The sequence below is a fragment of the Cupressus sempervirens genome, chromosome 11 (genome assembly GCF_028749045.1).
Source record: "Cupressus sempervirens isolate cs-2001-9-10 chromosome 11, ASM2874904v1, whole genome shotgun sequence".
In the NCBI taxonomy this organism is placed as follows: domain Eukaryota; kingdom Viridiplantae; phylum Streptophyta; class Pinopsida; order Cupressales; family Cupressaceae; genus Cupressus; species Cupressus sempervirens.
In genome coordinates, this window is record NC_143128.1 from 34705932 (window position 1) to 34728579 (window position 22648).

Here is a 22648-nt window from a genome sequence, read left to right on the forward strand (position 1 = left end):
TCCTCTTTGATCTACTATCATGATTTCTTTGCTTCTACTTCTCCCTCTTAGCTATTGTTCCCTTTTTTCTATTTCTTCTCTTTTTGCATGTTTGATCAATTCCTGTACAACTTCCTCTTTTATGTATCTTACCACTTTGATTAGCTTTTCTCTTCTTAACTACTATTTCTCCCTCTTACATTTTCTTTCTTTAAATGAGCCATGCCATTTCTCCTTTTGTATAGTATTTGTTCCTCTATATGAATTGATCAGTTTCTACTATTTTGGTATCAACTACTTCTCCCTTTGTCCATTTGATTTTGTAGATTTGGTTAGTTTTTGCTATTTCTCCCTCTTTGAAAAAAATGCCAAAGATATATTATTTTAGCATCTTAACATGCAAGAATAGCATTTGAAAGTACTCCAATTTCTCCCTCTGTCACCTTGCTTGTGACTGATTTGGAACTTAAACACTTTAGTTACTTCAAGAAAAAAACCTAAAGTAAGTATCCTCTGCATCAATTTGTAACATTTCATCATTCAACTCATTTGATGTAGGGCAATCCTGTTGTTTCTCAAATAGCCTTGGATAGGGGTTTCACCCCTAACTTATCTCTAAGTTACTCAAATGCATCTTTAAGTAGTGCTTTTGTGAAGTTGTCAGCAATTTGTTCCTTTGAGCTGACATATTCCATCCTTACTTGCTTGTCTTTCACCAATTCTCTTACATAGTGATACTTAATTGCAATGTGCATTGTTTTGGCATGCATCATAGGATTCTTTGATATGTTGATGGCACTAGTGTTATCACAATAGATTATCATAGTTTCAGTTACCTCTTCTTTTATACATTGTAGTAGATGTTTGATCCATACAATATTGGTGTATTTGATAGCAGCAAAAATATACTCAACTTCTAGTATCAACTATGAGGTACAACTTTTCTTTTTGATGATCCAAGTAACCAATATTTTACCTAAGTAAAGTGCTCCTCTACTGGTGCTTTTTTTGTCATCAATATTACCTCCCTAGTCTACATCAGTGTAGGCTTTTAACTCAAAATTTTCACTCCTCTTGTAGTATAATCCAAAGTCATTTGTTCCTTTTAGGTACTTCAATATTCTTTTTACTACCATTAGATGATTTTCTCTTGGGTTAGTATAAAATCTTGCCACTATTCCAATAGCTAATGCAATGTCTGGTCTACTATGCACAACATACTACAACTTTCTAATCATTGATCTATACATTGTCTGATTTACTTCAGCTGACTCATCATTATTGGATAACTTATATCCTATTACCATTGGTGTACTAACTAGTTTTGAATCTTTTAAGCCAAATGTTGTCAGTATCTACTAGATATATTTTTATTAGGTCACAAATATGTTATGCTTTAGTTGATGTACTTGCAATCCAACAAAGAATTTGATTTCTCCAAACATTGACATCTCAAACTCATGTTTCATTTGATCAAGAAAATCTTTGCAAAGGGTATCTTTTCATCCAACTATTATGTCATCAACAAAGATTTTAGATATTAGAATATATGTACCTTTTTTTGCCTTGATATATAGGTTGTTATCATTTTTTCTCTCAAATCCTATCTTCACAAGATATTTGTGCAGTCTCTCATACCATATCCTTATTGTTGTCATCAACAAATCCCTCTAGTTTTTTTATGTAGACTTTCTCTTCTAGTATACCATTCAAAAAATCAAACTTTACATCCATTTGGTAGACTTTGAAACCTTTGTAAGCAACATATGAAAGTAGTATTCTTACTCCTTCCATCCTTACAACAGGGGAAAATGTTTCCCCATAGTCCAGTCCTTCTTCATGTGCATAAAATTTGTAGACTAGTCTAGCCTTATTTCTTGTAATCTCACCATTCTCATCTAGCTTGTTTCTAAATACCCATTTGGTACCAATCACATTTTTATCAGCTGGTCTTAGAACTAAGCACTAGTACATTTGAGCCCATTTTTAGACCAAAATTTTCAACCATCTATTAAAATGGGGTCAAATTGGTTGGAATAGACAAGGAAAAATGTGTTTTTTTAAAAATCCATGCCTGTGTTGGTCAAAATTTTGACCAACACAGGCTTCATATTGTTTTGAATATGTAAAAGGTCATGCCCTATTTGATTATTATGCACACTCTGCATTGTTATGCCAAACACAAGCTTCATATCTGGTCTGTTGAATGTTTAATCTCAAGGAAATATTTAGAAAGTTGGGCATGCTAGAGATTAGAGGATTGATCACACAAATTAAGAACAACTTGAACAATATTGATAATGCTACTATGAGTATCTAACTAGGCCTTTTCTTTTAATATTTTTTCTTCGATCATAACCATGTTTGAATGTCTTTGGCAACCTGAGTGGACCCCATCTGGACAACAAGACACCACTTCAAATAGAGAGACTTATTCTGATTTTGGTCGTGACTTAATAAAAGATATATGGTAGAATAGTGATCAAATATATGTCTTGCAGATACCTTCCCATTTTACAATCTATGAAATGTAACATATATATATTTTTGAATCATTTTGTATGTGCATTTTTAGCATTGAAGTTTTGCATCATATTTTAAGATTCAATAGAAGTTTCAAATCATACTCATGATTCATCTTTAGAATTAATGAGAATGAGAACTTATCATGAAGTATTGATTCCAACCATCGATGTTTTAATTATGTCTTGATGTTTTTAATTGACCAAAATAGCATTTTGTTTAGGGGTTTTTTTTTATGACTGAACACTTGAATTGATCTCTTGTGCAGGAAAGTCTTCAAATAAAGCAAGTATAGTTTTGGGTATTCTCAGGGGCTTCTTGTTGATGTTATTGCTATGCCTATTTGCATTCAAAAAAAGATTCAAATCTGCGACATTAAGGAAAGGAACTTTTGAGGTGATTATTTTTTGATAAATCATTCTTTCAAATGTCAACAAAAATTCTAGCTAGTTGATTATATAAGAGCTACTCACTCAAAAAGGAAATAAGGGGGCAAAAATTCCATTTATTTTTTCTTGTAAAATAAAATCTTCTCTATACAAAATGTGTAATATTTTTCAGATGCATCAATTAGCAAAGAATCCTAATATAGAGGTGTACTCTACTGTTCGGAAGGAGCATGGAATTTTTCTCAACTTGGAAAATATAAAGGCTACAATAAGAAATTTCATGATGATAACAAGCTTGGAGAAGGGGGATTCAACTCTATTTACAAGGTAACATAACTCTAACCGACCACATTAAATATGCTATTAAATTGAACCAGGTTACTTCTTCATTCTCCACTGAACAACAATCTATAGACTATTTCATAGAGAATGAAAGGGTGGGAATATGTCCTGAAGTCAGACAAAGTAGGCATTTTAATTTTGAATTTTAGGACTTTCATATATTATTAGAATATACTCTTGTACCATTTCTTGAAGTATAAATTCTCAAATGTTCACCAGTATATTTTTTGCGGATACCTTCCCATACAAAATAATTTATAACATTGATAGTTATGAGAGCTCCCTTGCCAGTGTGTATGTGACACAGAGCCAAATAGGACATCTTTGTTTGAATAGACTGTTGAAAGCTATATCAACAGCTTGCAATGAGATTCATATTTGGACATCAATATAAAATACCAACACAATGTACAGAAACATATGTAAATTCATCCATTATTGACCATAAAGGTTTTGAGTCAGTGAAAAATATACCTTCTTTTTAGTAATCAAATGGTCAACTTCAACAAGTGACAAGTTGACAAGCTCTGAAATCTTTGGTAGCCAAGTAAACTTTAGCTTTTTTGTATTGACTAATTCTTCAAGATGGAGCATGCCATGAAGCCGTACAATAACACCTTTTGAGTCCTTCTCAATATTTTTTTTATGGCATTGCCCAAATCCATTAGTGTTACCTCTTCACCTTCTAAGACAAGAGCAACATCATCACTCTCCAACCAAATGTGTTGTGTGTAAGTAGTTTCTTTCTTGCCAGACCTTTATACTTTTTATGCCTAGCCAAAATTTTGAAAAAAGGTTCTTCAAGCCCATTTGTTAAGCATAGAAGAACACGATTTTCAAAAAGAGAATTGTGTCTAGGATAGACAGGGTCAATGATTTTTTTATTCATTGTCCAAAGTTTGTCCCACTCCATTAGATTTAGTTTTTTTAATTTTTTGATGCTCCTTGAAAAAAAAGTGCCAAAGAAAACTTAGATTTATAATCTTAATTGGTATAGGTTATAAGAATCTATATGGAAACTATAGAAAATTAAGTGAAAAAAAATGTGTTCCAAAGAAAAATTCCAACATTTAAACTTGTGACAAAATAAATTGCTTTAAGGCCTCTACTGTCAATCCCCTTCACAATGTTCCTTGCACTATTGGGAAGCGAGGATCATCCCAACCCTCCACTTTTTCATTATCTACAAACCACTATAGTTTTCACTTTCTTAGGATAGTATAAACAAAATTCAAATGGCTAAAATACCACACCTGTACTTTCCATAAACCCATGTCTTCTAAGACTCTATAATATTGTTCATTATGATCATGGTACTCACTTGACTGGAGAGCATGTGTCACACCTTCAATGCTATCCACATATGGGCATGCAAAATCATATGTTGGATATATCTTATATTTAGATCTAACATGGTGATGGGGGATAGGATTGCATCTATAATAAATATGATCTCGCAATGTTTTGTTAACATCTTGCATATCTAGCTTACATCTTAGACAACATTGCATCCCCCTCTCAGTAGCAACAATCATTTTTTTCCACAGACACATAGTTTTCTCCACAGAGTTATTCCTATTGATGGACTCAATTCCATCCATTCTCTCTTTCTACATCTGCTTTTGAGGTGTGTCATCCACATATGCCTTCCTCTCAGATATCAATTTATCAGCCATTTCTACTAACTATGGAAAATAATCCGAAGTGTATGTAGGTCCTCCTCCTTTAATGCCTAGCATATCAAGGCCATTCAATATGTTCTCTACAAACTCGTTGCTTTCTTTACCAGGGTTTGTGTCATCAAAGCGTATAATCAAGTACCCTTTATACCACTAGACTTAGGAGGAAACTGAGTACAAACTTTCCCAATTTCTACATCTGGTAGATCAATGTTAAAAGAACCTTCCTCCTTTGCTTTCTCATTACTTTCACTTTTGATACCATTAGGCTTACTTTCTTTTAGACTTACTTGCTTTGTCTTACCAATTCCTCTTCTACCAACATATTTATCACCTACTTGACCAAGTACTGGATACTCTGACAATATTGAGTTAAACCATCTAGCTAAACTTTGATATTTCTTGGATTTGCGGATACCTTCCCATCTTTGCCCCCTCCTATATGATGACTTTTTGTCTATATGTGTGTGAAGGGATAAGGAAGTTGAGCCTTTCTTATCTATTATTTACTAATTCAATTTAATAAATATTTAATATCGGTATTTTGTAATGACCAGCACATGCACCTATAAGGTGCAATGATGACACCGATAGTTAGAAATGTTGTGTGGTATATATATTGCTCAAGTTAGATATGTTGTGTGCTATGTATCCTTCAACAATGAAGTGAAGTTTGGAGTTTTGGTTGTTTCTTTTGTTTCATTCAATTATTTTATTATAGATGATGCAAAAGTAAATTAAATATGTATGGGTACAAGTTGCAATTTACACCTATAAATTTACGTGTAATGTCCTCACAATAAATATTGCTTACACATAGTGTACAACAACTTGTTGTTCTCATTTGAATTTATCACTCTGTATTGTATAGTATGTCTTCAAACATTTGTAACTCATAAGGTTGAAAATCTATTTTGTGCCAAGGAAAATACAAAAGCTAAATTTGAATATTTATGGATGCAAGTTGCAATTTATGCTGGCAATGTCCTTTCAATATATATTGCTTACAAAATATTTACAGTAGACTTTCTGCTTCAGTTGAATTTGTCACTCTATCTTGTATGGTAGTGTCTTAAAAAAAAGTGTGACATGAGTAGGAAAATTATGTCATGCTTAGATTATTTGTGATCACCAAATGTTTTGGTTCCCCATGCAACACTCTTACATAGCATGGAACCACCACAAAAACTTCAATTTTTCCAAGTCTAGGTTCTCAAGATTTTGCAATACTCCCAGTATCTTTAGAAAAATGAATAGGCTGCTACTGGGCCATTCTTGATTGGTCAACTGATTATAGTATCTTCAAAAAAAATGAGTAGACTACTACAGGGGCCATTCTTAATTAATCAACTAATTACATTATGTTTAGGAAAAATGAGTAGGCTACTACAAGAGCCATTCTTAATCGGTCCACTTCAGAAATGGTCCTAGGTAAGCATTGCCTCTTAATGGAGAGTGAATTACATATGGAAAAAGTTAATCTAGACAAAAGTTGATGTTCTTGCTTTATATCTATTTTGTGATTTTCTATTTTTGAGCTAGAATAAAATTCTAGTTACAGGTCAAGAATAATGTCCCTGACAAATGATATTGCTGAAACATATCATAATCTAGCTGGAAAGGTTTGTTACATTTTCTTGATTGAGAAGCAAAGAGACAATGCATTCCTAGATATGATATTTTGAAAGTGATTTTTCTCCCTTTTTCCTATTTTCCTGATTATGTGCAAGTACAATGCTTGACATGCATCAACTATTTAAAAGTTACATGTTTAAGTCTTTTGGAGAAAAAAACCTTTAGTATAGTTTTGAGAACTAGAGTTTACAAGTTTAGTACATATACTTTTAAAAAAATTAATGAAATTGGAAATGCTCGTCTTATTGCCCCCTTTTTTAAGGAATTTAATGTTTATGGAAGACAATCATTTTGATCAGTAGCTACCTATTTCAATGTCTTCACATATTTTTGTTAGATATCATAGCATTTTCCAGGGAGCTTTGCAAAATGTACATCATACAACTAGAGAAGCTGCATTCCTATTGCAGATATAGTGACAATTATACTTCCAACATGGCATTGCTCCCATAGATGTTTTTCCTTATTGAACTCATATTTTCATGCAAAGTCTCTTCTTCTATCTCAGGATTGATAGTTTAAACTTCAGTTCTTCTTTAGAATATAATTATATTCTTTAATGATCAATTAATGTGCAACTTAGAGTTTAATAAAGTCTTTTGGAGTTTATATTTGTTAGAATCTGGAAAGATTAATAACCCAGAAAACTAGTGCAATGAATAAATATCTAAACTATGAATGCAAATGATATAAAATCAAAATAGCATCATAGAGTTAGTCTCCAAGAGAGTAATGCAAATGCTGGAAGCAAAATAGCATTAAGAGGATGCCAAAAGCAAGAGATGCAAATACAAGCCAAGTAGCATGCTTATATAGGCTAGGAAGAGGGAGGAGGTGGCAACACCAACCAATGAGGAGCAACCATCAATCAGACTAAAGATAGAAAAGTATCTTCCCAAGATAGCTAATGGATGCTCACATGTAGGAAGGTGACACCTCACAACTATTCACCTAATAAGACATGCTTTATTAACCTAAGAGAGATTACTAAAAGTGTAGGAAAAACCTAGCAAAATAGGAAAAATAAAAAACTACACTAACACCCCCCCCCCATAAGTGAAGCTTAGGTGGATGTAGAAATGGGTCCCGGCAAGTCAAGCCTGATGAGGTACCCATGTACATAAAATTCCCCCAAAAGAGAGAGAAAAGAGACTCCCCAAAGAAAATTAGGACTCCAAGTGAGAGGAAGAGGCCCCTTCAAAAGATGAAGCATCCCACACCTCTAGCAAAGCTTGCAAATTTTGTCTAGTAGATCCACTTACATCGAACAAGTTTTCTTCCCTTAGGAAAAGGGACAAGATCCCAAGTTTGGTTCCTCATCAAGGAACTATACTCTTCCTACATGGCTATATCCCACACAAAAATATCAGAAGCCTCATGAAAGGACTGTGGATTTGAGGCAGTAGCAATGAAGATATGTAGAGCATCCTAGAATTGTGAACGAGTCTACTTGGCGTCTAATGGATCTCCAACCCAATCACCTGCAAACCGCAAGGTCTATCTAGCCCAAAGTGGACCAGAAGATGGAGAATCTAGAGGAGAATCATCAACCTATAAATGATGACTAGGAGAGGAAGGAGGTGAGTCCTCTGAATCACTCTCTGCATCAGAAGTGGAGGTAGAAGACTGCTCAAGTGAATCTGACCCATTAGAGGATCGATCATGTATTCCAAGTGACTCCAATGTCAAAGTAGAATGCAACCCTGTGACCATGCTCTGCTGGTTAAGCTGATGCAAGTAGTGGAAGTTAAGATGTCCAAACTGCTCATGCCCTAATCTACTCACATCATTAGAGTGAGTGAGTGAAATAGTCAAAGGAGGATCAAGAACAAAGTGAGAAAACATATAGAGTCGTGACTTAGAGGACTTAAGAGTGCCCATCTGGATTAGCTTGTCCTGTTCTCGAGTGAGATTGACAACAAAATTATCTAAAGATGGCATGGTGAATTGAGTACCAAGTGCACCCTTAGTAGCATAGAAGGTAGAGACAAACACAGAATATTCTGAACTTAGCTTAGAGAGAATACTAAGAATCAGTTGTTCATCTTTCTTTTCAATTCCACATTGTTTTAACTCTAGCCTTAGTGATTTCAATTTGGTGAAGAAATCTTGGATTGTGTTAAAATTGCTTGGACTTTAACTAATTAATTCATTTTCCAACATATGACCCCTCATTGAATCTTGTGTGCCAAATAATGTTTCTAGCTTTGTCCATACTTCATTTGGTGTATCTAAAGACTCAATGTGAAATAGCAAGTCAGGATAAATAGACAAACACAATATTCCATATGCCTCATCGCATTTGTTAAACCACTTAGGTTTATCTTCATCTTTAGAAGGTTCAGTTTCAAGTCCCATAGTTATCATATTTAATCCAGCTTTCCTTAAGTGAATTTTCATGCATGATTTCCACTCAAAGTAATTGTATGGAGTTAGGATGGGCATATTGGTTTGATCCATGATGAAGAAATGCTAAAAAGAAGAGAACCCAGTCACGATAATGCCCCCCCCCCCCCCCCCCCCTTTTACTCAATCAAAGAACCCCACAAAAGAAATATGATTTGGCACTTTATTTTAGTGCGTTTACAACTACCACTAGAAAGAAATACTTAGTGGTCTTGATTTCAATGCATTACAAACCCTCATGAAGACCATATGTTGAAAGAAAAATTTAGGCACAATAATCAAGGAAACAAATAGCACCACTATGATCTACTCAAAAAATCATGCACTTTCAAAAAAGAATCACCTCGATACGAGGTCATATTAGAAAGTTATGATCCTCCAAAGTTTCCAAAACGAGAATTGTGCACAGTTATGGCCAAGAATATGCAATTTCTAAAAATTTTATGCATGAAAATCAAAATTCAACTCCACTAGTGGATAGAGCACAAAAAAATAGCCAAGTTCATAACAAGAATCATCAAAATTGGAGTCCGTATGAGCAAGAACGAGATATTTGAAAACTGCGTTCAAATTTGTGACTGCCAACGGTGACGGGTATGGCTGTAGCTTTCTGCGCTAGATCTTGCAAAATATATAGATTGCATGCAAAATCTAAAAGATACCTATATGGTTTTTTGGTGCTACGAACAAAACCCAGAAAGTGTTTTCCTTGCTGATGTATAGAAGATGTTGCTGTAGTGTATATTAGACACCTTTAACAGTAAAAAATGGCTCCAAAAATCAAGAAATGACTTCAGCAACCAAAATATGACATGAAAATGCTGGATCAGCTTCCTAAGTCCATCAATGGCATGTTGGAACCTGAAATACTAATTGAAAATTTCAAATATGCAAGTTGGTTGTCAGATTTGAGATTGAAACCCCAGAGAAAAACCGTTTTTGTCAAAACTTTTCTGATTCTCAGGATCATCCAAAGATGCAAGAGAAGAGCATACTTCATTTTTCAAAAAACTACAATAAAGTTTATTAGCCCCCCAAAATCTCTCAAATAAGAAAACTAAAATCTACTCTTGCACATAGAAAAGCTCTAATACCATGTTAGAATCTGAAAAGATTAATAACCCAGAAAACTAGTGCAAAGAATAAATATCTAAACTATGAATGCAAATGATATAAAATCAAAATAGCATCATAGAGTTAGTCTCCAAGAGAGTAATGCAAAATGCTGGAAGCAAAATAACATTAAGAGGATGCCAAAAACAAGAGTTGCAAATACAAGCCAAGTAGCATGCTTATATAGGCTAGGAAGAGGGAGGAGGTGGCAACACCAACCAATGAGGAGCAACCATCTATCGGACTAAAGATAGAAAAGTATCTTCCCAAGATATCTAATGGATGCTCACATGTAGGAACAACCATTCACCTAATAAGACATGCTTTATTAACCTAAGCGAGATTACTAAAAGTGTAGGAAAAACCTAGCAAAATAGGAAAAATAAAAAACTACACTAACAAGATTAGTTTGAAATAAGTCTTTATGTTCTATTTACTTTTTAACTTTTTGTAAGTCTATATAAGAAAGTTTTTGTTTCTTAGTTTATCAATTGAATATCTTGATAATTTTTTTGTTTTTTGTTTTCTTAATATGGTATCGAAGCTTAAGTTGAGCTTCAAGATCTAAGAAAGAAAATCATTGTAGGGATTACTATTGATTTTGATGTGTTGTCAAATTGGATGTGAACACCAGTGAAGATTCAAGATCCAAAAGAGTTTGTATGCAATTTTATGAACTCGTTAAGGGTAGGAAAATTGTGAGAATTTTAAAAAGGTTGTGGTGCCAATACTTGTGAATTTGTGTGGCAATTTTTGTAGTAATTGCAGATTTTTAAATAGCTAAAAGTTGTGCCTACGTTTTCATTAGTGTTTCCCATGATATTTGAAACAAAATCAGGGGTGTTCCTTTAGTGGCTAGGGTTGGTGATATAGTTTTTGATGATTATTAGTTTGCTAACCAGAATTTGACCAATTTTGTTTAGGAATCCCTCTTTTTTTTATTTTGCAACAAATCTCATATTTGCAAATTTAGGGTTTTACACAATTATCTAGGGTTTAAAGTGTGTATAAATTTCCTACACAAGGTGGTCCTACATATTTGAATTCCTACTTAAGAATAATTCTTCACTTTAATGCATTTTAAATTGAATGAACTCATATGATATCTATCTTTATCAAAGTAGTGGAACAAGTTAACATGATTGTATCTTAATGTCATGCTTTCAATTGTTTTTGTAATTCTTCTATTGCTATGGCTATTTTTTAATTCTAGGTTGTGTTAAGCCATTAACTAATAGAGGAAATTTGGTATTCCAAAATCCAAATGATGTCTTCATGTCTACCCCACAATTAGTATTATTTGAAGTTGGACTATCCTAATATATGTTTCTAAAAGAAGTATCGATATTTTGTCAACCTTTGTTAGTTTAAATTTTTTGGGTTTCAATGACATCAATTTTTTAATTTGTTTTTCTCATATATCTATTCATGTACACTTGGCATGCCAAAAACAATGTGCTCTAGTAGCATTCAATTGATGGATCAAGGGTTCGTGTGATTTTCCTGAAAACAAGATACACAGTTTTGGTGATCATGTGGTTCTTTTGTAGGATTTAGTTAACTTGCAAGACAACTCACATAGTGTGAAGTAAGTTCCTCAATGTATTTTCATATTTGAGGATATCTCTTTTATTATTCTCAAAATTTAGAATATCTAAAGGACTTTTGTAAGACTAAAGTGCAGCAATGCTTGTGATCTGATTAGAAACAATGGAGTTATGAAATTTAGTAGGGAAGCATAAGTGAATATTGTCTTGTTCCATGCTACCCATCCATGATTGTGGTTTATTTATTATTTTGAAGTTCTTTCTCATCATTTTAGGGAATTTTCAATAATGAACTTGGCAGGAGGATAGAGAAGATTAATCCAGAAGCCAATTTATTATTTGTGGTATGAGAGGACTTCATTATTTTTATGATTTTGTTTTCATTTCATGTTTTCATTGAGGGGATCACTTTTAATTGATAGCTATACCTGTAAATGACTACTATATAAGTTTGGCTTTGATCCTTTCATCTGCTAGATGGTTATTTGTTTTCTAGTTTTATAAGTTAGCTTCTATATGTAGGTCTTACTATCCTTTAAAATAAAATGAGTTGTTTTCCTTCTGACATGATTTTCTCTCTTATTACTATTAGTGCTAATATTTTGTAGGAATATCACCAAGTATGAGGAACCTACATAGTAGTTGGTCACAATAGATCTTGATGAACTAGCTAAATGTAATAATGTAAATAATAATGTGTTGCAAGAAACATCAAATGAAAAATCAAATAAACATGAAAAATTGTTGTCTTTAGAGGGAGAGAAGAGCCCACAGAATAATGTAGTTGAAGGTTACAATGAAGAGAAATTGAAAAAGAATGTGAAGGAAGTTAATCTTGATGGTGGCTCTGAACCTTCATCGCATACTACTCTTCAAATAAGCTTCACCCTTCCCACTTCATGCTATGTAACAATGGCTATCCATGAACTACTAAAAACATCGACCTCAGTATGTATTAGTAAAGTTATCATCTAGTGATATGTCATTGCTTTATTTTGGGATATTTGTGTGAATAATGTTGATTTGGATGTCACTGGTTTCTAGAATTGACTAGTTATCATGCTTTTTTTGCATTAATATGGGATTTTTTGTGGTAGATGACTTTTCACAAGACCTTGAATGACTGAGTGGTTGATTGATATTTCAAACTAATACCATTTTTTGTGGATATCAAGAGAAGAGCATTTGAAAACTATTCTTCTAGTGCACATGTCTATAAAACATTATTTAGATAAATTGGAACATTTGTTAACATGATTTGTATAAGTGAAGCATGGACCTGGATTGTTAGTTGCCACTCATGATTAGCTTCTATTTATTAGATATCATGTTTATTTGAACTAATTTGCCTAACTTGAATATATCATCTAGATCTAGAGTCTTGATTCACTATAAGAACCAAAATTTACCCTTGATGCCCATACAAAGGGTGTAAATTGTGTTGATTACTTTACAGGAGGTGACAAACTGTATTTGATTTCAGATTTAGATGATCATACAACCAAGGTTCTTTTTACAAATTCCTTCCTAGTTGACATTTGTTACTTTTTGTATGGATCTTTTTGAATAATAGTCCACGGCTCATTTTCTTTTCAGGTGTGGGATTACCAGACAAAAGGTTGTATCCAGACTCTTGATGGACATACCCATAATGTATTAGTAGTTGGCTTTCATCCTGAACTTCCTATCATTATCAAAGGTTTTGAAAATGGTATTATACACATTTGGAATTCAACAACATATAGGTAAGTTTATTGAATTATTTTTTTCATTGGATTTTATAAACACACAATCTATTTCTAGATGATAGTGCCACTTGCATTTGGCATTTATAGCACATCCAATGATGTATACTTGTTGTTTTTAGTCCATTTCTGACAATATTGGATAAAATCATAAATATATGGTCTTTTGTATATGGTGTACTTGTATGGTCTCCTATTATTATTTTTATTTATTTTATAAAATATAAATTTACCTTTTTACCTTTTTACTCATATTTAATTGTAAGAAAGAACTTCAAGTGATTGTTCATTGTCGATAGACATCTTCCCATATAGTAAATGGTTAATATTCCTTGGCATGTTTATTTGAAATAGGTTGTCTATGGGCTCTTAAGTTAATCTTTACCAATTTGCTAATAAATGAGTGATTTGCAAACTCACAAGTTGCAACTTTCAAGTCATGAAGGGTTGTGTGAGCTGAAATCTTTTTGAATAATCTCAAGCCTATAATATACTATCTTGAATACAATCAATCATTATACTTCTATTTTGTTCATTTGTGTTCTCTCTAGATTGCTTAAGTAGAAATTTGTTCAGTAGCAATATTAAAGTGAACTATTGACACAATATTGTCATTCCACACTGTCTACAATGATTTTGTCACTTTGGCCTGCTCCTTTTTATTAGTTTATGATATTTTGTACAATATAGTATATTGCTTCAAATGAATGAGTGCTAGGAGGGTCTACTTCTATTGATTGTTGAGCCTAATTTTAGTTTAGTTGGCCATGCCATAAATTAATTTCATAAATATTTTCTTTTCTCAGTTGAAATTTGTTATTGGTTTGTGAGAAGGAAGATACCCATGTTTTGGGCCAATTCCTAATAGGAAATAGCTAAACAAGAGTATTTTGTGTAACAATTGTTAATTTTTGTATAGTTAGATAAAAGCTTGCAATTATTTTTGTTACTTTATATATACTTATAAACCACTGTGAATATGGAGGGTGGTGTGAAAAGTGTCCATTTCTTGGATGGTTAGTTACAGTTGTGGGTTTTAATCATTTTTGCAATATTTATATGAAAATGGAGTTTTAATTAAATGCAGTGACTCCATCCACCTCCTATTTAAGCACAATTTTTCATATGGGCCTTTTTCACAATCTATATAAATGCTATTTTTTTTGCCAAATTTAGGTTCCGATAACTAGGATCCTTCATAGAAATGATAGATTTCAACTCTTATTTTTCAAATTTACTTAAACTACCTCTCAAATTAGTGGAATGCCAAAGTATTTCTTATTTTTGGTCTTTATTGCCTTTGATCAGATAAGGAAGCTACAAGAAATATTTATTGGATTTAAAACTTTCAGCAATAGGACACTGATAGTATCTATCAGAATCATACATGACAGATAACATAATGTTGTGCCTAAAATGCTTCATATTTTCTTTAAAATGCTACATCTTGTGAACTCTAGCCTCCTCAATTTATAAGTTGGGATAATGGATGTCAAATATGATTGAAGACACCTGAGATGCTAGTTTGAATCACCAAGATAAAAGTAGCATTTATAGGCCTAAACAAAGCATTCGTTACATTGATTAGGACTATAGTAACTAAAGATTTCCTACTGATGAAGGCTTTGTTAAGCCTAAACTACATTACCTTTTTAACAATTTATCTATAGGCTTACTGCTTAACCATTAGCACCTTAAATTTGGTAGGCCAAAGACATATGCTCCATGCTCTCAGCAATGAATTGTTTAATAATGTCACTAATAGGGTTGGCCTATGATTTCCATAATTTTATAGGACAAAAATACTCAATATAAAAAATAAGATGATGATGTCATAATTAGTTCATGTCTCTTTATAATGGTCTTGAAAATTCTTTTTAGCAGTCACTAGTCAAAAACTGCTAATAGGCAAGTGATATTTTTTAATAATAATATTGCTTCTGAGAGTTGAGTCATAAATTAAGGAGATATAATTGAGCCTCCTTTCATTGATTTTGACTTTTCCACATACTATTAGCTTTACTAAAGTTAAATTAGGCTCCTTCTATTAGGCAAAAAGTATTGGTCCTACTATCTGCCAGTAGCATCTTTCAGGCATGTCATTTTCTATTTTGAATTTGGATGACATTTTTCTTACTATACTATTTTTATTGAGTGATCTATTTAACACTTTAGCTCACAAGGTGTTCACATTTTTTCTTTTTGTCAATTTCAAACAGTTGTCAACTTTTGTTTTCTATTTATAGACATTATTTTCTTATTTCTTTGCCCAAGTGGTTAAAACTAGCTTTCTCTCACTTGATGCATTGAGAATGGACTATCAAGCTTGAATATTATTTGGCATAGAAGTCATGCTTGGTGTATATATTTTCTATCAAAAGTACCTGTGGTATTTTCTTTTAGCCTTGTCTTAGTGGACCTACATTATTGTGGTTGTTTTGAAGCAGGTTGCATGTCTGATGCAATTTGGTTTGTGCCAACAATCTTGTAACTGTAGAACAAGAATTTAGTATGCAAAGAACATTAACAAATAAAGTAAACATTCACAAACCAAAAACTAAATTCACATATATGCTTAGACAAAGAAAGAGAACAAGAAGTGCAAACCTCACAAGAGAAAACACTCCATGCTTTCTTGATTCTGTAGATGTGTCCTTTTGCTGTGGATGTATGCTCAAGATGCTCAAAAGCTGCTTCAATGGAGATGGGTAATGGAAAATTGGTATCTTTGTGAGCTCTCAATTTGGCATTATAAGGGTATGGTTGATGGCTTTGGTTCTCAAAATAGCATGGTAACTTTAGCTCAAAGATTGTTGATGAAATGGCTTGGGATGGGATTCAATTTATAGGCTAAGGGGTAGAGGGATGGAGGGCTTAGATGCAAGGATGGATGAAGGCTTAAGGAGGGCTAAGATGCACTCAAAGGGGAGCACATGGATTGTGCTTGTTTAGCACCAATGGGAAGGTGACACTTGTCACACAAGGAGGATGAGTGTGAGAGGGTAGGGTTAAGGGTTGGTTAAGGGCATGATGAGTGGGGTTGAGTATGTAAGAGGGATGTAAGAGGAATGAGTGTGGAAGAGGGAAGATTGTGGAAGATGGGTGTAAGAGTCATGAGTGGGCTTGTAAGAGTCTTTATGTTTTGTAAGAGCACTCATGACTTAGTGGTTGGGTTTTTTTGAGGGGAGACTTTGGTTTGGATTAGGAAAGTCTTAAACTTGTTTAAGGAATGTGACAACATTAGGGGGTGGATTAGGCTTGGGTTTAGGATTAGATTAGGGATGTTAGAGATGTGCAAGTGGATGGCATTAATGAGGGTGGGTGAGTTAGTGGCTAAGCTTGGTTAGTATGGGTGGATGGGGTGGATTAGGCTAAATGGAGGATTAGAGATAGGTTAGGGTTTTTTTGAATTTGAGGATTTCATTTATCAAATAGATTTATTTAATAAATGGGGATTTTTGGAATTAGATAGGAGAAAAGGATTTAATTGATAAATAATAGATTATTTGATTTATCAATTAGGACTATAGATGATTAATTAAATTAATCAACTAGGGGATGACAAAGGATTAATTAAATAAGAATTTAATTAATGATTCCTTTAGAGATGGCTAAATTAGATTACCAAAGTAGTGTAATCAAATTTAGGTGTCTACATTTTGCCCCTCTTTGACATAGTGTCGAGACAACACTATTTCAAAGAAGTTTGAATGAAGACAACATGAGGAAGATGTTTTAGCAACAATGTTGCCCCAGTCTCGGATAAGAAGAGGAGAGACTAGACTTAGATGATGCCCCCTCAAGAAGGCGGCGGGGAGAGAAATGAGGCTTGATGACTTCTTGAAAAGTACAAGAAATTGAGATGAGCTGAGACACTGGTTGGCGAAGAGAAGGGGCTGAATTAGCTCAAACTCTCACTACGAGAGAATGATAAAGGGAAATCAGAGGCACAATAGTAAAGCAAGCTTAAGACTTTCCAAGATTGGGGGGGGGAGATGGAGGAGCGGAGCACTATAAAAGGAATCCATTGAAGCTTTTTGAGCGGGGGGATACTTCTAAGAGAAGTACCACCATGTAGTTGAGCACTAGATTTGCTATAGGACTGTTGGTTAATTGCCAAGGTTACCAAGAACATCAAGGCCTCTTCACCAACCGTCCAGAGGACTGACGAACTGACTCAAAACAAACACACAAGGATTGCCCCAGTATCACACATGAATCCCAGAGGAGGCAGCATGGAAATGACACTAGGTAACCCACAAGCAGAAAAAGAAAACAAGCAAAAGACCTGATCAAGACCTTACGCTCTAATTGCCCCATTCGCAGCATACCATGATATGGAAGATCATGGCAACCTTGAGGAGGGAACAAGGAGATTGCTTGGAAAAGATATTTCAAGACCCAAAAGGGAAGATCCCAAATAAAAAAAAAGTGAAAATCCAAAAGAGAACTATTTTCCAACGAGATGGGTAAGATGAGGTATTAACGGACCAAGATCAGACATGAGGAAAGCTATATCCTGCAAAAATCTATCAGAGAGCACCTAAGCTGATGGATCTGGATGAGTGATGTGTCTGGCAAGCTGAACTAAGAAGGATAACACTTTGGTGATAGGAGATCTAGCTAAAGGATGCATTGGAATATCTAACCAAGGTGTGCAATGTGTGCAAGATGTTGACCAAGGATGAACTAACATGAAAGCCGGATAGATACAATGATACTAAGCTAAAGAGGATGTATAAGCTGACAGACCAAGATATGTTACAAATGTACAAGTTTGTTCATGTTTTGGTTTTTTGTGAGATGGAAATTTTTGTGAAGGATGGGATGTCTATAATAGTTGATAGGTGGACAGGTAGATGGTTTGTGAAAAGCTTAAGGAAAATGGGATTCTGTGTGTGCATGTGATAGGATATGGGCTAGGGTACAAGATTATTTACAAGCTGGAATATGGTACAAGCTTTGGACAAGATTTGGATATATACAAGGTATGGTACAAGATTTACAAGGTATAATACAAGCTTTGGTACAAGATTTACATGCTGTACAGGAGGTATTGACAAGCTCCATCAGATTTTGGATATTTGATTGGAACACCAAGGGAACAAGTAGGTGTTTTATGGGATGGTGGGTGGATGGATGAGGGATAGGATAGTGATAGATAATGGATTAGTCTTTAGCACACAAGGCGCCTGAATTACCAGGTTTTTACCAAGGTACCTATCCAAGGCGCTTGAATTGCCAAGTTTTCACCATTGGACGCTTATTTCTCTTTACTATTTTTTTTTGTATTTTTTCAAAAGCTGGGTATACCAAGGATCTTCAAGCATAGAACTTCTTGAGGTGAATGATGTTAGTGGGATCATTCAAGAGTTCTCCTTCTGGTGTAGATAATTGATAGGCTCCAGAGCCAAAGGAGGCAGTAACCACATAGGGACCAAGCCATGTAGGTTCAAACTTGCCTTTCTTTTCTTGATTTGCTTGGACTTTCATATTTTCTTTGAGGACCATGTCACCTGGCTGAAAGTGTCGTGGGAGCACCTTCTTGTTGAAATTCCTTTTGAGACGAGTTTGATAGACTGTGAGATGGTCATAGGCTTGTTGTCTCTTCTCGTCTAAGAGATCTAGCTGGGTGAGTCGAGCTACTCTGTATTCTTCATCTGAGATTTGCCCTCGCAAAGATATGCGTAGTGAGGGAAGTTCAACTTCTATAGGTAATACCGCTTCGGCACCATAGACTAGGGAGTATGGAGTTGTGCCTGTGGATGTACGGAAGGAAGTTCGATAGGCCCATAGAGCCGGGTTTATTTGAAGGTGCCAATCACGGCCGGAATCATTGACAACTTTCTTTAGGATTTTGAGGAGGGTTTTATTAGTTTCCTCTGCCTGGTCGTTACCTTGTGGGAAATATGGGCTAGAAAAGCAGTGATGGATGCAGAGGGAAGTGCATAATTCTTCCATGTTGAGATTTTCAAAATTACCTCCGTGGTCAGTGAAGATGGTGGATGGGATGCCGAAGCGGCAAACAATGTGGTACAAGATGAACTTGGAGACTTGAACTCCTGTAGCTGAGACTAGGGGGACTGCTTCCACCCACTTAGTGAAATAGTCTATAGCTGTTATTATCCATTTATGTCCATCAGATGAGAGAGGTGTGATAGTTCCAACTAGATCAAGGCCCCAACAAGCAAAAGGCCAAGGTGGTGCAATAGGCTGTAGATCCTGTGCTGGAGCGTGCACAAGATTTGCATGCTGCTGACATGGGAGACACTTTCTAACAAAGTCACAAGAGTCTTCTTCAATGGTAGGCCAATAGTAGCCTGCTCTAAGGATTTGTCATGCTAGAACAATACCACTCGTGTGGGCACCGCAAAGTCCGGAATGTACTTCTTTTAATGCCATCGCGGCCTCATTTTCATCTAAACATCAAGAGAGAGTATCGTGATAACCCCGACGATATAGGGTATTGGCTATGATAACATAGCGGGATGATTTTTGGATGAGGTTTTGGTGTTGGGTACCTGTGAGGTGAGGGGATATGATACCATCGTTAAGGTAAGCGTGAATTTCATGGTACCAAGGGGATTGGGGGCCAACCAAGATACAAACACGGTTTGAATCCTCATTCACATAGGCAGGTGTGAGGAGCTGCTCAACTAAAAACTCATACTGTGTAGCTTCTTGGGGAATTTCCAAGAGTGAGCCGATAGTGGCCATGGCATCTGCTGCCTTGTTCTGCATTCGAGGCACTTGTGTAAACTGAAGCTTTGTAAAATGTTGGGTTAGCTGATCAACTAGCTCTTTGTAGGGTAATAGCTTTTCATCTTTGGTTTGATATTCATTTAAGACTTGTTTGATGATGAGTTGGGAATCACCAAAGACTTGTAACTCAGTGATATTCCATTCTTTAGCTATCTTTAATCCTGCTACAAGAGCTTCATATTCTGCTATATTGTTGGTGCTAGGGAATTGTAGCTTGAAGGCTTTTGGAATGTAATCTCCTTGAGGTGTAACTAATAATATTCCTGCCCCTGATCCATGAGAGGTGTATGAGCCATCAAAATAAAGCTTCCATGGGGGCTGTTCTTCAATTAGGCAGATATGCTCATCTGGAAATTCTGTGAGCAAAGGATATGCATCTACTAGAGGTGCATCAGCTAGGTGATCTGCTATAGCTTGCCCTTTGATTGCCTTTCTGTCCACATACTGGATGTCAAACTCACTTAGTAGCATAACCCATTTGGCCAAACGGCCTGTAAGTGCTATTCTGGAGAGCATATACTTGAGAGGGTCAATCTTGGAGACTAGTTGGATGGTATGACTTAGCATGTAGTGGCAAAGCTTTTGAGTTGAGAAAACAACTGCCAAACAAGCTTTTTCCTATAGGAGTGTAATTGAGTTCATAACCAACTAGGGTTCTACTGATATAGTAGATGGCTCTCTCTCTGCTATAATCATCATGTTGTGCTAGAAGTGCCCCTAGAGCAGTAGGTGTTGCTGATATATACAAGATCAAGGGACGACCAGGAACTGGTGGAACCAAGATAGGGGGATTGGTGAGATACTGCTTGAGCTGATTGAAGCTGCGCTGACATAAAAGATCCCACTTGAAGTTCTCATTCTTCTTTAGCAAGTGTGAAAATGGTGTACACTTATCTGCAAGTTGGGAGATGAAGCGTTGAACAGATTGAAGTTTTCCTTGAAGAGAGCGAAGCTGTCACAGTGTCTAGGGAGGAGGCATGTCTAAGATAGCCTTGACCTTTTTGGGGTCAATCTCTATACCCCATTTAGAAACTATGAAGCCTAGAAGCTTGCCAGATGTGACCCCAAAGACACACTTCTTGGGATTTAGCATGAGATAATATTGGGCCAACCTATCAAAGACTTTCTCCAGGTCAGCAAGATGATCCATGAAGGTGTGAGATTTGACTAGGATATCGTCCACATAATCCTCCAAAATGCTATGGATAAGATCATGGAAAATGGCTGTCATAGCTCTTTGATAGGTAGCCCCAGCATTCTTTAGGCCAAAAGGCATCATGGTGTAGCAAAAGGTTCCCCAAGGGGTAGTGAATGTTGTCTTATGCTGGTCCTCTTCTACAATCTTGATCTCATTATACCCAGAAAATCCATCCATAAGGGACAGGATTTCATGTCCAGCTGTAAGATCTACAATCATATCTATGTTGGGCAAGGGAAAATTATCCTTTGGACAAGCTTTGTTAAGATCTCTAAAATCAGTACAGATTCTGATGTCATCGAAAGACTTAGTGACAGGGACCATGTTGGAGATCCATTCTGAGTAGTCAATAGGTCGGATAACCTTAGCAGCTAACATTCTTTCTAGTTCAGCTTTGACTAGTAATGCCACCTTGGGGTGCATTTTCCTAAGCTTTTGTCTGACGGGCTTGATCTTTGGATCGACTGCAAGATGATGAACTACAAGCTTTGGATCGAGTCCTGGCATGTCCTGATATGACCATGCAAATCGGCCAATGTTCTCTCGTAAAACCTCAAAGAGGAGGTCAGCTTGGTCTTGTGATAGGGATGCAGCAATGTGAACAATTCTAGGGATCTCTGAAGAACCAATGTTGACTTCTCTAGTATCCTCTATTAGAATAGAAGACACCTCTGGTCAATTATCTTGAGGAGGCAATACTAAATCCTCATGTTCTTCTTGTGGCTTTGGATTTTCTTGCTGAGGGGTTCTCTTCGCTGCCTTAGCTAGTCCTAGATTTACCTTAGTTCCAGTTTTGGGTGTATCAAAACTAGGTTGGGGATTTTCTCCAAAATACCCCTTGGGATCTAGCTTGTAGATGTAGGCAGAATCTGGCTTTGTCTTCTTATGAGGAGTTTCAGCTCCCATGAATCTTAGAAGCACTTCCTCTGATGTGAACTCATCAATATGTATGACACTTGGTTGGTCCCAATCTATGAGTTGTGGATGAGCAAGTGGTAGGTCAATGAGATGGATGGATAGTTCTCGGAGAACAGAGTCTCCTAGGAAGATTTGGTCTGGGATATCGTCGTAGGCTCTCTTTTCAACTTCCTCAGAAATGTCTTCGATTTCGACAAGGTCGCGGTGGATGTTCAAAAAAGCGTGACCATTCTCGTTGGTGCCCCCAGTTGTGGGTATGCCAAAGCCAAGACCTGACTTTATCTCCCAATCATGTGCTTTGATGGGACATTGCATGCCCCTTTCTTCTGGTCCTAGTCCACCTCCTTGATAGTTCCATTTTTCAGTGACAAGCTTATGTTGTTGGGGATACTTCTGGCTGAAGTGATCAAGG

The 22648-nt window shown here is 35.5% G+C and overlaps 1 pseudogene; it reads right to left on the reverse strand.

Annotated features, from left to right (window-relative positions):
- Positions 1 to 1199: 1199 nt before the first annotated feature.
- LOC149528125 (glutamate--tRNA ligase, cytoplasmic-like) overlaps positions 1200 to 22648 on the reverse strand; it is a 79998-nt pseudogene continuing 58549 nt past the window's right edge.